General features: G+C 41.8%; 7 non-coding genes across 7 annotated transcripts; all 7 read left to right on the forward strand.

Moving 5' to 3' along the window:
• Nucleotides 1–648: 648 nt before the first annotated feature.
• Nucleotides 649–720, forward strand: TRNAP-UGG (transfer RNA proline (anticodon UGG)). The gene has a single exon. It is a non-coding gene; the product is annotated as a tRNA-Pro (tRNA).
• A 272-nt stretch (nucleotides 721–992) lies between these two features.
• On the forward strand, nucleotides 993–1,065 carry TRNAV-CAC (transfer RNA valine (anticodon CAC)). Its single transcript has one exon. It is a non-coding gene; the product is annotated as a tRNA-Val (tRNA).
• A 4,721-nt stretch (nucleotides 1,066–5,786) lies between these two features.
• TRNAV-CAC (transfer RNA valine (anticodon CAC)) lies at nucleotides 5,787–5,859 on the forward strand. The gene has a single exon. It is a non-coding gene; the product is annotated as a tRNA-Val (tRNA).
• A 1,980-nt stretch (nucleotides 5,860–7,839) lies between these two features.
• On the forward strand, nucleotides 7,840–7,911 carry TRNAP-UGG (transfer RNA proline (anticodon UGG)). The gene has a single exon. It is a non-coding gene; the product is annotated as a tRNA-Pro (tRNA).
• Nucleotides 7,912–8,183: 272 nt separating this feature from the next.
• On the forward strand, nucleotides 8,184–8,256 carry TRNAV-CAC (transfer RNA valine (anticodon CAC)). Its single transcript has one exon. It is a non-coding gene; the product is annotated as a tRNA-Val (tRNA).
• A 2,324-nt stretch (nucleotides 8,257–10,580) lies between these two features.
• On the forward strand, nucleotides 10,581–10,653 carry TRNAV-CAC (transfer RNA valine (anticodon CAC)). The gene has a single exon. It is a non-coding gene; the product is annotated as a tRNA-Val (tRNA).
• Nucleotides 10,654–12,633: 1,980 nt separating this feature from the next.
• TRNAP-UGG (transfer RNA proline (anticodon UGG)) lies at nucleotides 12,634–12,705 on the forward strand. The gene has a single exon. It is a non-coding gene; the product is annotated as a tRNA-Pro (tRNA).
• Nucleotides 12,706–12,845: the final 140 nt, after the last annotated feature.

A 12,845-nucleotide genomic window follows, 5' to 3' on the forward strand; every position in this document is an offset into this window, starting at 1 on the left:
ACCCTGGCCACTTTTACAAGCAATCCTATGATAGTCAGCAGGACCCACCCTAAAAAGGAAGGGGCATCCACTTGGACCCTTTCCACCTTTTCTAAATCTCGCCTGATCGAGCCTGATCGAGCACTGATTGAGCAGATAAGCACATGTCATTCTCATTTCAGAAAGGTATTGGTTAGCTTGCTGCTAGCAGCTCAGTTATGTTATGATGTTAGAGGCTATGCAAGGAATGCTTTAGTCCAGCGATATGCAGTTTTTATTGCGCCTTGCATTCAGCAGGAAGATCTTTAGCTTGAATCTGTGGCCTAGGTATTCACCTTGGTATTTCTTTTGGCACAAAGTGAAGGAGTATTTAAGAGAAAATGCACAATGTGTTTCTTATGTTGTTATGAACAACTTGTTACTCTTTCTCATTAAGCTTCAGCCACTGAAGAAATATATAAATAAGGGCTGACTTCCTGTAAGACGTGTCCAAAGCTGGGACGGAATAAAAGGAGACACTTGTAAATGATAGTGCTATCGTTTGAGAAAGGGTAAGTTGAGACTGACTTTCATGCGTATTCACAGACCAAGCATCATAAAGATACCAGCATGATCTTCATTGCGGGCTTAGAGCCGGTATTAGCTTTTGAGAGGTAAGAGGATTTTGAGGGCTCGTTGGTCTAGGGGTATGATTCTCGCTTTGGGTGCGAGAGGTCCCGGGTTCAAATCCCGGACGAGCCCTTTTCTTGGTACTCTTTTCAAGTTGTTTTGAAGTTTGCGTTTCAAAACCAACATCAATTTTTTCTTTGCAGTAGTGGATAATTCTTTGCTAGAGTCTCATGCTTCAGCCCTGCCCAGTCTGAGCTAATACCAAACATCTGGTCTTGCATGGCATGTACGAGCGTTCAGCTAGGGATGTCGGGCAGGTTGCATGAAAGAAATCTAAAGCCAGAGGCCCATGGAATAGCCAGTTCGGAGCAGTTTAATTACAGAAAAATCAACTGTAGGTATCTGTTTCTGTAGTGTAGTGGTTATCACGTTCGCCTCACACGCGAAAGGTCCCCGGTTCGAAACCGGGCAGAAACAGTTGTTATATTGTGTTGGCTACAATGTTGATAGGTGCCGTTTTGCCATGGAATTGTCCAAGCCCTGAAGATTATTTCATGCAATCTCGTTCCAAGAAAGGGAATTCTCTCAAAACACTAAAGTAATCGGCGTGTGGATGTATCTGTTGGTTCTCAGACCTTGCTTTCAAAAGAGCCCTGCAATCGGTTCACTGCTCACCTAGAACAAGCATTAACATGGAGAATTGTTGGCACCAACAGGAATCTTATTTTAGTGGAGTGTTTCTGGCTTTGAGTGCAGAGGCCCTCGGCTCAATTCCAAGATGATCCTTCTCAAGGTGATGATACAAATGCATTGTCACCTTTACGTTTAATGTCAGAATCATTTATTTCCAGTTGGTGGTGTAAGAATGTTTGCAACAGTATGGCGATTTTTCCTAGCCATGCATGAATGAAAGCATATCACTCGCCTTTAGGTGTTTTTCTAATACATTGATATTTGCATCTTCCTTCTTAGCCTGCATGTTTGACTATCTTACAGGCTGCATGTAATAAGTATCACATCAGGGCCCTTCTTCTACTCAATTCACAACTGTTCTATCACGACATAGATAAGAAAGCTGCATCTGCTTTTGTTGTGTAGTGGTAATCAGGTTTACCTGACGTGTGAAAGCCCCATGCTTTGAAAGTACACAGTAACAAAGAAACTGATGACTTTTATAAAAAGGTGTCATGTGTGTCTCTTACTTTGCACAAAAAGTGCCAGAGATGACTTCATTTGCAGTCACTTGAAAAGTAGGGATTCTCCAATAAATGGTAAATGGTTGAAACAAATCTGAAGAAATGCATGACATACCTGTGTGTGTGTGTGTACGCATGTATGTATATATAGGGAGAGAGAGAGCGTCAATATAAACAGACTTTATTTCAATCAAGCTGTCTTTTCTATCCTTCAGGAGCAGAATGTTCTGATCATCAGCGCTCCAGAATGTAGTGTTTTCTTGGCAAGCATCACATATTGTGATGTGTTAGCTAAAAGTTCCATATCCTAGAGACTGATATATTCCTCTGTACTTGTACCTTGGGGATTCATCAAAACCTGGCATCATAAGCAGCTTTCTACTGCCACAGACTGGACAGCGAAACAATTTAAAATATCCCAGAAAAAGAAAATAAGCATGCTTAATCAGAGGTTTCTGGACAGGAAGGACATTTGAGCAAGTGAGGAATAAGCACTGCTTTTGTTAATTTGCATAGGCAGAATAGAGACTTCTGGGAAAAGGCCGAAATTACAGTCACAGAAAATGGCTGCATCTATAGAGAACGCTAAGAAGTGTTGGCAGCTTTTCCTCTGACCCTGGCCACTTTTACAAGCAATCCTATGATAGTCAGCAGGACCCACCCTAAAAAGGAAGGGGCATCCACTTGGACCCTTTCCACCTTTTCTAAATCTCGCCTGATCGAGCCTGATTGAGCACTGATTGAGCAGATAAGCACATGTCATTCTCATTTCAGAAAGGTATTGGTTAGCTTGCTGCTAGCAGCTCAGTTATGTTATGATGTTAGAGGCTATGCAAGGAATGCTTTAGTCCAGCGATATGCAGTTTTTATTGCGCCTTGCCTTCACCAGGAAGATCTTTAGCTTGAATCTGTGGCCTAGGTATTCACCTTGGTATTTCTTTTGGCACAAAGTGAAGGAGTATTTGAGAGAAAATGCACAATGTGTTTCTTATGTTGTTATGAACAACTTGTTACTCTTTCTCATTAAGCTTCAGCCACTGCAGAAATATATAAATAAGGGCTGACTTCCTGTAAGACGTGTCCAAAGCTGGGACGGAATAAAAGGAGACACTTGTAAATGATAGTGCTATCGTTTGAGAAAGGGTAAGTTGAGACTGACTTTCATGCGTATTCACAGACCAAGCATCATAAAGATACCAGCATGATCTTCATTGCGGGCTTAGAGCCGGTATTAGCTTTTGAGAGGTAAGAGAATTTTGAGGGCTCGTTGGTCTAGGGGTATGATTCTCGCTTTGGGTGCGAGAGGTCCCGGGTTCAAATCCCGGACAAGCCCTTTTCTTGGTACTCTTTTCAAGTTGTTTTGAAGTTTGCGTTTCAAAACCAACATCAATTTTTTCTTTGCAGTAGTGGATAATTCTTTGCTAGAGTCTCATGCTTCAGCCCTGCCCAGTCTGAGCTAATACCAAACATCTGGTCTTGCATGGCATGTACGAGCGTTCAGCTAGGGATGTCGGGCAGGTTGCATGAAAGAAATCTAAAGCCAGAGGCCCATGGAATAGCCAGTTCGGAGCAGTTTCATTACAGAAAAATCAACTGTAGGTATCTGTTTCTGTAGTGTAGTGGTTATCAAGTTCGCCTCACACGCGAAAGGTCCCCGGTTCGAAACCGGGCAGAAACAGTTGTTATATTGTGTTGGCTACAATGTTGATAGGTGCCGTTTTGCCATGGAATTGTCCAAGCCCTGAAGATTATTTCATGCAATCTCGTTCCAAGAAAGGGAATTCTCTCAAAACACTAAAGTAATCGGCGTGTGGATGTATCTGTTGGTTCTCAGACCTTGCTTTCAAAAGAGCCCTGTAATCGGTTCACTGCTCACCTAGAACAAGCATTAACATGGAGAATTGTTGGCACCAACAGGAATCTTATTTTAGTGGAGTGTTTCTGGCTTTGAGTGCAGAGGCCCTCGGCTCAATTCCAAGATGATCCTTCTCAAGGTGATGATACAAATGCATTCTCACCTTTACGTTTAATGTCAGAATCATTTATTTCCAGTTGGTGGTGTAAGAATGTTTGCAACAGTATGGCGATTTTTCCTAGCCATGCATGAATGAAAGCATATCACTCGCCTTTAGGTGTTTTTCTAATACATTGATATTTGCATCTTCCTTCCTAGCCTGCATGTTTGACTATCTTACAGGCTGCATGTAATAAGTATCACATCAGGGCCCTTCTTCTACTCAATTCACAACTGTTCTATCACGACATAGATAAGAAAGCTGCATCTGCTTTTGTTGTGTAGTGGTAATCAGGTTTACCTGACGTGTGAAAGCCCCATGCTTTGAAAGTACACAGTAACAAAGAAACCGATGACTTTTATAATAAGGTGTCATGTGTGTCTCTTACTTTGCACAAAAAGTGCCAGAGATGACTTCATTTGCAGTCACTTGAAAAGTAGGGATTCTCCAATAAATGGTAAATGGTTGAAACAAATCTGAAGAAATGCATGACATACCTGTGTGTGTGTGTGTATGCATGTATGTATATATAGGGAGAGAGAGAGCGTCAATATAAACAGACTTTATTTCAATCAAGCTGTCTTTTCTATCCTTCAGGAGCAGAATGTTCTGATCATCAGCGCTCCAGAATGTAGTGTTTTCTTGGCAAGCATCACATATTGTGATGTGTTAGCTAAAAGTTCCATATCCTAGAGACTGATATATTCCTCTGTACTTGTACCTTGGGGATTCATCAAAACCTGGCATCATAAGCAGCTTTCTACTGCCACAGACTGGACAGCGAAACAATTTAAAATATCCCAGAAAAAGAAAATAAGCATGCTTAATCAGAGCTTTCTGGACAGGAAGGACATTTGAGCAAGTGAGGAATAAGCACTGCTTTTGTTAATTTGCATAGGCAGAATAGAGACTTCTGGGAAAAGGCCGAAATTACAGTCACAGAAAATGGCTGCATCTATAGAGAACGCTAAGAAGTGTTGGCAGCTTTTCCTCTGACCCTGGCCACTTTTACAAGCAATCCTATGATAGTCAGCAGGACCCACCCTAAAAAGGAAGGGGCATCCACTTGGACCCTTTCCACCTTTTCTAAATCTCGCCTGATCGAGCCTGATCGAGCACTGATTGAGCAGATAAGCACATGTCATTCTCATTTCAGAAAGGTATTGGTTAGCTTGCTGCTAGCAGCTCAGTTATGTTATGATGTTAGAGGCTATGCAAGGAATGCTTTAGTCCAGCGATATGCAGTTTTTATTGCGCCTTGCATTCAGCAGGAAGATCTTTAGCTTGAATCTGTGGCCTAGGTATTCACCTTGGTATTTCTTTTGGCACAAAGTGAAGGAGTATTTAAGAGAAAATGCACAATGTGTTTCTTATGTTGTTATGAACAACTTGTTACTCTTTCTCATTAAGCTTCAGCCACTGAAGAAATATATAAATAAGGGCTGACTTCCTGTAAGACGTGTCCAAAGCTGGGACGGAATAAAAGGAGACACTTGTAAATGATAGTGCTATCGTTTGAGAAAGGGTAAGTTGAGACTGACTTTCATGCGTATTCACAGACCAAGCATCATAAAGATACCAGCATGATCTTCATTGCGGGCTTAGAGCCGGTATTAGCTTTTGAGAGGTAAGAGGATTTTGAGGGCTTGTTGGTCTAGGGGTATGATTCTCGCTTTGGGTGCGAGAGGTCCCGGGTTCAAATCCCGGACGAGCCCTTTTCTTGGTACTCTTTTCAAGTTGTTTTGAAGTTTGCGTTTCAAAACCAACATCAATTTTTTCTTTGCAGTAGTGGATAATTCTTTGCTAGAGTCTCATGCTTCAGCCCTGCCCAGTCTGAGCTAATACCAAACATCTGGTCTTGCATGGCATGTACGAGCGTTCAGCTAGGGATGTCGGGCAGGTTGCATGAAAGAAATCTAAAGCCAGAGGCCCATGGAATAGCCAGTTCGGAGCAGTTTCATTACAGAAAAATCAACTGTAGGTATCTGTTTCTGTAGTGTAGTGGTTATCACGTTCGCCTCACACGCGAAAGGTCCCCGGTTCGAAACCGGGCAGAAACAGTTGTTATATTGTGTTGGCTACAATGTTGATAGGTGCCGTTTTGCCATGGAATTGTCCAAGCCCTGAAGATTATTTCATGCAATCTCGTTCCAAGAAAGGGAATTCTCTCAAAACACTAAAGTAATCGGCGTGTGGATGTATCTGTTGGTTCTCAGACCTTGCTTTCAAAAGAGCCCTGCAATCGGTTCACTGCTCACCTAGAACAAGCATTAACATGGAGAATTGTTGGCACCAACAGGAATCTTATTTTAGTGGAGTGTTTCTGGCTTTGAGTGCAGAGGCCCTCGGCTCAATTCCAAGATGATCCTTCTCAGGGTGATGATACAAATGCATTGTCACCTTTACGTTTAATGTCAGAATCATTTATTTCCAGTTGGTGGTGTAAGAATGTTTGCAACAGTATGGCGATTTTTCCTAGCCATGCATGAATGAAAGCATATCACTCGCCTTTAGGTGTTTTTCTAATACATTGATATTTGCATCTTCCTTCCTAGCCTGCATGTTTGACTATCTTACAGGCTGCATGTAATAAGTATCACATCAGGGCCCTTCTTCTACTCAATTCACAACTGTTCTATCACGACATAGATAAGAAAGCTGCATCTGCTTTTGTTGTGTAGTGGTAATCAGGTTTACCTGACGTGTGAAAGCCCCATGCTTTGAAAGTACACAGTAACAAAGAAACCGATGACTTTTATAAAAAGGTGTCATGTGTGTCTCTTACTTTGCACAAAAAGTGCCAGAGATGACTTCATTTGCAGTCACTTGAAAAGTAGGGATTCTCCAATAAATGGTAAATGGTTGAAACAAATCTGAAGAAATGCATGACATACCTGTGTGTGTGTGTGTATGCATGTATGTATATATAGGGAGAGAGAGAGCGTCAATATAAACAGACTTTATTTCAATCAAGCTGTCTTTTCTATCCTTCAGGAGCAGAATGTTCTGATCATCAGCGCTCCAGAATGTAGTGTTTTCTTGGCAAGCATCACATATTGTGATGTGTTAGCTAAAAGTTCCATATCCTAGAGACTGATATATTCCTCTGTACTTGTACCTTGGGGATTCATCAAAACCTGGCATCATAAGCAGCTTTCTACTGCCACAGACTGGACAGCGAAACAATTTAAAATATCCCAGAAAAAGAAAATAAGCATGCTTAATCAGAGCTTTCTGGACAGGAAGGACATTTGAGCAAGTGAGGAATAAGCACTGCTTTTGTTAATTTGCATAGGCAGAATAGAGACTTCTGGGAAAAGGCCGAAATTACAGTCACAGAAAATGGCTGCATCTATAGAGAACGCTAAGAAGTGTTGGCAGCTTTTCCTCTGACCCTGGCCACTTTTACAAGCAATCCTATGATAGTCAGCAGGACCCACCCTAAAAAGGAAGGGGCATCCACTTGGACCCTTTCCACCTTTTCTAAATCTCGCCTGATCGAGCCTGATTGAGCACTGATTGAGCAGATAAGCACATGTCATTCTCATTTCAGAAAGGTATTGGTTAGCTTGCTGCTAGCAGCTCAGTTATGTTATGATGTTAGAGGCTATGCAAGGAATGCTTTAGTCCAGCGATATGCAGTTTTTAATGCGCCTTGCATTCAGCAGGAAGATCTTTAGCTTGAATCTGTGGCCTAGGTATTCACCTTGGTATTTCTTTTGGCACAAAGTGAAGGAGTATTTAAGAGAAAATGCACAATGTGTTTCTTATGTTGTTATGAACAACTTGTTACTCTTTCTCATTAAGCTTCAGCCACTGAAGAAATATATAAATAAGGGCTGACTTCCTGTAAGACGTGTCCAAAGCTGGGACGGAATAAAAGGAGACACTTGTAAATGATAGTGCTATCGTTTGAGAAAGGGTAAGTTGAGACTGACTTTCATGCGTATTCACAGACCAAGCATCATAAAGATACCAGCATGATCTTCATTGCGGGCTTAGAGCCGGTATTAGCTTTTGAGAGGTAAGAGGATTTTGAGGGCTCGTTGGTCTAGGGGTATGATTCTCGCTTTGGGTGCGAGAGGTCCCGGGTTCAAATCCCGGACGAGCCCTTTTCTTGGTACTCTTTTCAAGTTGTTTTGAAGTTTGCGTTTCAAAACCAACATCAATTTTTTCTTTGCAGTAGTGGATAATTCTTTGCTAGAGTCTCATGCTTCAGCCCTGCCCAGTCTGAGCTAATACCAAACATCTGGTCTTGCATGGCATGTACGAGCGTTCAGCTAGGGATGTCGGGCAGGTTGCATGAAAGAAATCTAAAGCCAGAGGCCCATGGAATAGCCAGTTCGGAGCAGTTTCATTACAGAAAAATCAACTGTAGGTATCTGTTTCTGTAGTGTAGTGGTTATCACGTTCGCCTCACACGCGAAAGGTCCCCGGTTCGAAACCGGGCAGAAACAGTTGTTATATTGTGTTGGCTACAATGTTGATAGGTGCCGTTTTGCCATGGAATTGTCCAAGCCCTGAAGATTATTTCATGCAATCTCGTTCCAAGAAAGGGAATTCTCTCAAAACACTAAAGTAATCGGCGTGTGGATGTATCTGTTGGTTCTCAGACCTTGCTTTCAAAAGAGCCCTGCAATCGGTTCACTGCTCACCTAGAACAAGCATTAACATGGAGAATTGTTGGCACCAACAGGAATCTTATTTTAGTGGAGTGTTTCTGGCTTTGAGTGCAGAGGCCCTCGGCTCAATTCCAAGATGATCCTTCTCAGGGTGATGATACAAATGCATTGTCACCTTTACGTTTAATGTCAGAATCATTTATTTCCAGTTGGTGGTGTAAGAATGTTTGCAACAGTATGGCGATTTTTCCTAGCCATGCATGAATGAAAGCATATCACTCGCCTTTAGGTGTTTTTCTAATACATTGATATTTGCATCTTCCTTCCTAGCCTGCATGTTTGACTATCTTACAGGCTGCATGTAATAAGTATCACATCAGGGCCCTTCTTCTACTCAATTCACAACTGTTCTATCACGACATAGATAAGAAAGCTGCATCTGCTTTTGTTGTGTAGTGGTAATCAGGTTTACCTGACGTGTGAAAGCCCCATGCTTTGAAAGTACACAGTAACAAAGAAACCGATGACTTTTATAAAAAGGTGTCATGTGTGTCTCTTACTTTGCACAAAAAGTGCCAGAGATGACTTCATTTGCAGTCACTTGAAAAGTAGGGATTCTCCAATAAATGGTAAATGGTTGAAACAAATCTGAAGAAATGCATGACATACCTGTGTGTGTGTGTGTATGCATGTATGTATATATAGGGAGAGAGAGAGCGTCAATATAAACAGACTTTATTTCAATCAAGCTGTCTTTTCTATCCTTCAGGAGCAGAATGTTCTGATCATCAGCGCTCCAGAATGTAGTGTTTTCTTGGCAAGCATCACATATTGTGATGTGTTAGCTAAAAGTTCCATATCCTAGAGACTGATATATTCCTCTGTACTTGTACCTTGGGGATTCATCAAAACCTGGCATCATAAGCAGCTTTCTACTGCCACAGACTGGACAGCGAAACAATTTAAAATATCCCAGAAAAAGAAAATAAGCATGCTTAATCAGAGCTTTCTGGACAGGAAGGACATTTGAGCAAGTGAGGAATAAGCACTGCTTTTGTTAATTTGCATAGGCAGAATAGAGACTTCTGGGAAAAGGCCGAAATTACAGTCACAGAAAATGGCTGCATCTATAGAGAACGCTAAGAAGTGTTGGCAGCTTTTCCTCTGACCCTGGCCACTTTTACAAGCAATCCTATGATAGTCAGCAGGACCCACCCTAAAAAGGAAGGGGCATCCACTTGGACCCTTTCCACCTTTTCTAAATCTCGCCTGATCGAGCCTGATCGAGCACTGATTGAGCAGATAAGCACATGTCATTCTCATTTCAGAAAGGTATTGGTTAGCTTGCTGCTAGCAGCTCAGTTATGTTATGATGTTAGAGGCTATGCAAGGAATGCTTTAGTCCAGCGATATGCAGTTTTTATTGCGCCTTGCATTCAGCAGGAAGATCTTTAGCTTGAATCTGTGGCCTAGGTATTCACCTTGGTATTTCTTTTGGCACAAAGTGAAGGAGTATTTAAGAGAAAATGCACAATGTGTTTCTTATGTTGTTATGAACAACTTGTTACTCTTTCTCATTAAGCTTCAGCCACTGAAGAAATATATAAATAAGGGCTGACTTCCTGTAAGACGTGTCCAAAGCTGGGACGGAATAAAAGGAGACACTTGTAAATGATAGTGCTATCGTTTGAGAAAGGGTAAGTTGAGACTGACTTTCATGCGTATTCACAGACCAAGCATCATAAAGATACCAGCATGATCTTCATTGCGGGCTTAGAGCCGGTATTAGCTTTTGAGAGGTAAGAGGATTTTGAGGGCTTGTTGGTCTAGGGGTATGATTCTCGCTTTGGGTGCGAGAGGTCCCGGGTTCAAATCCCGGACGAGCCCTTTTCTTGGTACTCTTTTCAAGTTGTTTTGAAGTTTGCGTTTCAAAACCAACATCAATTTTTTCTTTGCAGTAGTGGATAATTCTTTGCTAGAGTCTCATGCTTCAGCCCTGCCCAGTCTGAGCTAATACCAAACATCTGGTCTTGCATGGCATGTACGAGCGTTCAGCTAGGGATGTCGGGCAGGTTGCATGAAAGAAATCTAAAGCCAGAGGCCCATGGAATAGCCAGTTCGGAGCAGTTTCATTACAGAAAAATCAACTGTAGGTATCTGTTTCTGTAGTGTAGTGGTTATCACGTTCGCCTCACACGCGAAAGGTCCCCGGTTCGAAACCGGGCAGAAACAGTTGTTATATTGTGTTGGCTACAATGTTGATAGGTGCCGTTTTGCCATGGAATTGTCCAAGCCCTGAAGATTATTTCATGCAATCTCGTTCCAAGAAAGGGAATTCTCTCAAAACACTAAAGTAATCGGCGTGTGGATGTATCTGTTGGTTCTCAGACCTTGCTTTCAAAAGAGCCCTGCAATCGGTTCACTGCTCACCTAGAACAAGCATTAACATGGAGAATTGTTGGCACCAACAGGAATCTTATTTTAGTGGAGTGTTTCTGGCTTTGAGTGCAGAGGCCCTCGGCTCAATTCCAAGATGATCCTTCTCAGGGTGATGATACAAATGCATTGTCACCTTTACGTTTAATGTCAGAATCATTTATTTCCAGTTGGTGGTGTAAGAATGTTTGCAACAGTATGGCGATTTTTCCTAGCCATGCATGAATGAAAGCATATCACTCGCCTTTAGGTGTTTTTCTAATACATTGATATTTGCATCTTCCTTCCTAGCCTGCATGTTTGACTATCTTACAGGCTGCATGTAATAAGTATCACATCAGGGCCCTTCTTCTACTTAATTCACAACTGTTCTATCACGACATAGATAAGAAAGCTGCATCTGCTTTTGTTGTGTAGTGGTAATCAGGTTTACCTGACGTGTGAAAGCCCCATGCTTTGAAAGTACACAGTAACAAAGAAACCGATGACTTTTATAAAAAGGTGTCATGTGTGTCTCTTACTTTGCACAAAAAGTGCCAGAGATGACTTCATTTGCAGTCACTTGAAAAGTAGGGATTCTCCAATAAATGGTAAATGGTTGAAACAAATCTGAAGAAATGCATGACATACCTGTGTGTGTGTGTGTATGCATGTATGTATATATAGGGAGAGAGAGAGCGTCAATATAAACAGACTTTATTTCAATCAAGCTGTCTTTTCTATCCTTCAGGAGCAGAATGTTCTGATCATCAGCGCTCCAGAATGTAGTGTTTTCTTGGCAAGCATCACATATTGTGATGTGTTAGCTAAAAGTTCCATATCCTAGAGACTGATATATTCCTCTGTACTTGTACCTTGGGGATTCATCAAAACCTGGCATCATAAGCAGCTTTCTACTGCCACAGACTGGACAGCGAAACAATTTAAAATATCCCAGAAAAAGAAAATAAGCATGCTTAATCAGAGCTTTCTGGACAGGAAGGACATTTGAGCAAGTGAGGAATAAGCACTGCTTTTGTTAATTTGCATAGGCAGAATAGAGACTTCTGGGAAAAGGCCGAAATTACAGTCACAGAAAATGGCTGCATCTATAGAGAACGCTAAGAAGTGTTGGCAGCTTTTCCTCTGACCCTGGCCACTTTTACAAGCAATCCTATGATAGTCAGCAGGACCCACCCTAAAAAGGAAGGGGCATCCACTTGGACCCTTTCCACCTTTTCTAAATCTCGCCTGATCGAGCCTGATTGAGCACTGATTGAGCAGATAAGCACATGTCATTCTCATTTCAGAAAGGTATTGGTTAGCTTGCTGCTAGCAGCTCAGTTATGTTATGATGTTAGAGGCTATGCAAGGAATGCTTTAGTCCAGCGATATGCAGTTTTTAATGCGCCTTGCATTCAGCAGGAAGATCTTTAGCTTGAATCTGTGGCCTAGGTATTCACCTTGGTATTTCTTTTGGCACAAAGTGAAGGAGTATTTAAGAGAAAATGCACAATGTGTTTCTTATGTTGTTATGAACAACTTGTTACTCTTTCTCATTAAGCTTCAGCCACTGAAGAAATATATAAATAAGGGCTGACTTCCTGTAAGACGTGTCCAAAGCTGGGACGGAATAAAAGGAGACACTTGTAAATGATAGTGCTATCGTTTGAGAAAGGGTAAGTTGAGACTGACTTTCATGCGTATTCACAGACCAAGCATCATAAAGATACCAGCATGATCTTCATTGCGGGCTTAGAGCCGGTATTAGCTTTTGAGAGGTAAGAGGATTTTGAGGGCTCGTTGGTCTAGGGGTATGATTCTCGCTTTGGGTGCGAGAGGTCCCGGGTTCAAATCCCGGACGAGCCCTTTTCTTGGTACTCTTTTCAAGTTGTTTTGAAGTTTGCGTTTCAAAACCAACATCAATTTTTTCTTTGCAGTAGTGGATAATTCTTTGCTAGAGTCTCATGCTTCAGCCCTGCCCAGTCTGAGCTAATACCAAACATCTG

The sequence above is a fragment of the Triturus cristatus genome, chromosome 8, assembly GCF_964204655.1.
Source record: "Triturus cristatus chromosome 8, aTriCri1.1, whole genome shotgun sequence".
NCBI lineage: Eukaryota > Metazoa > Chordata > Amphibia > Caudata > Salamandridae > Triturus > Triturus cristatus.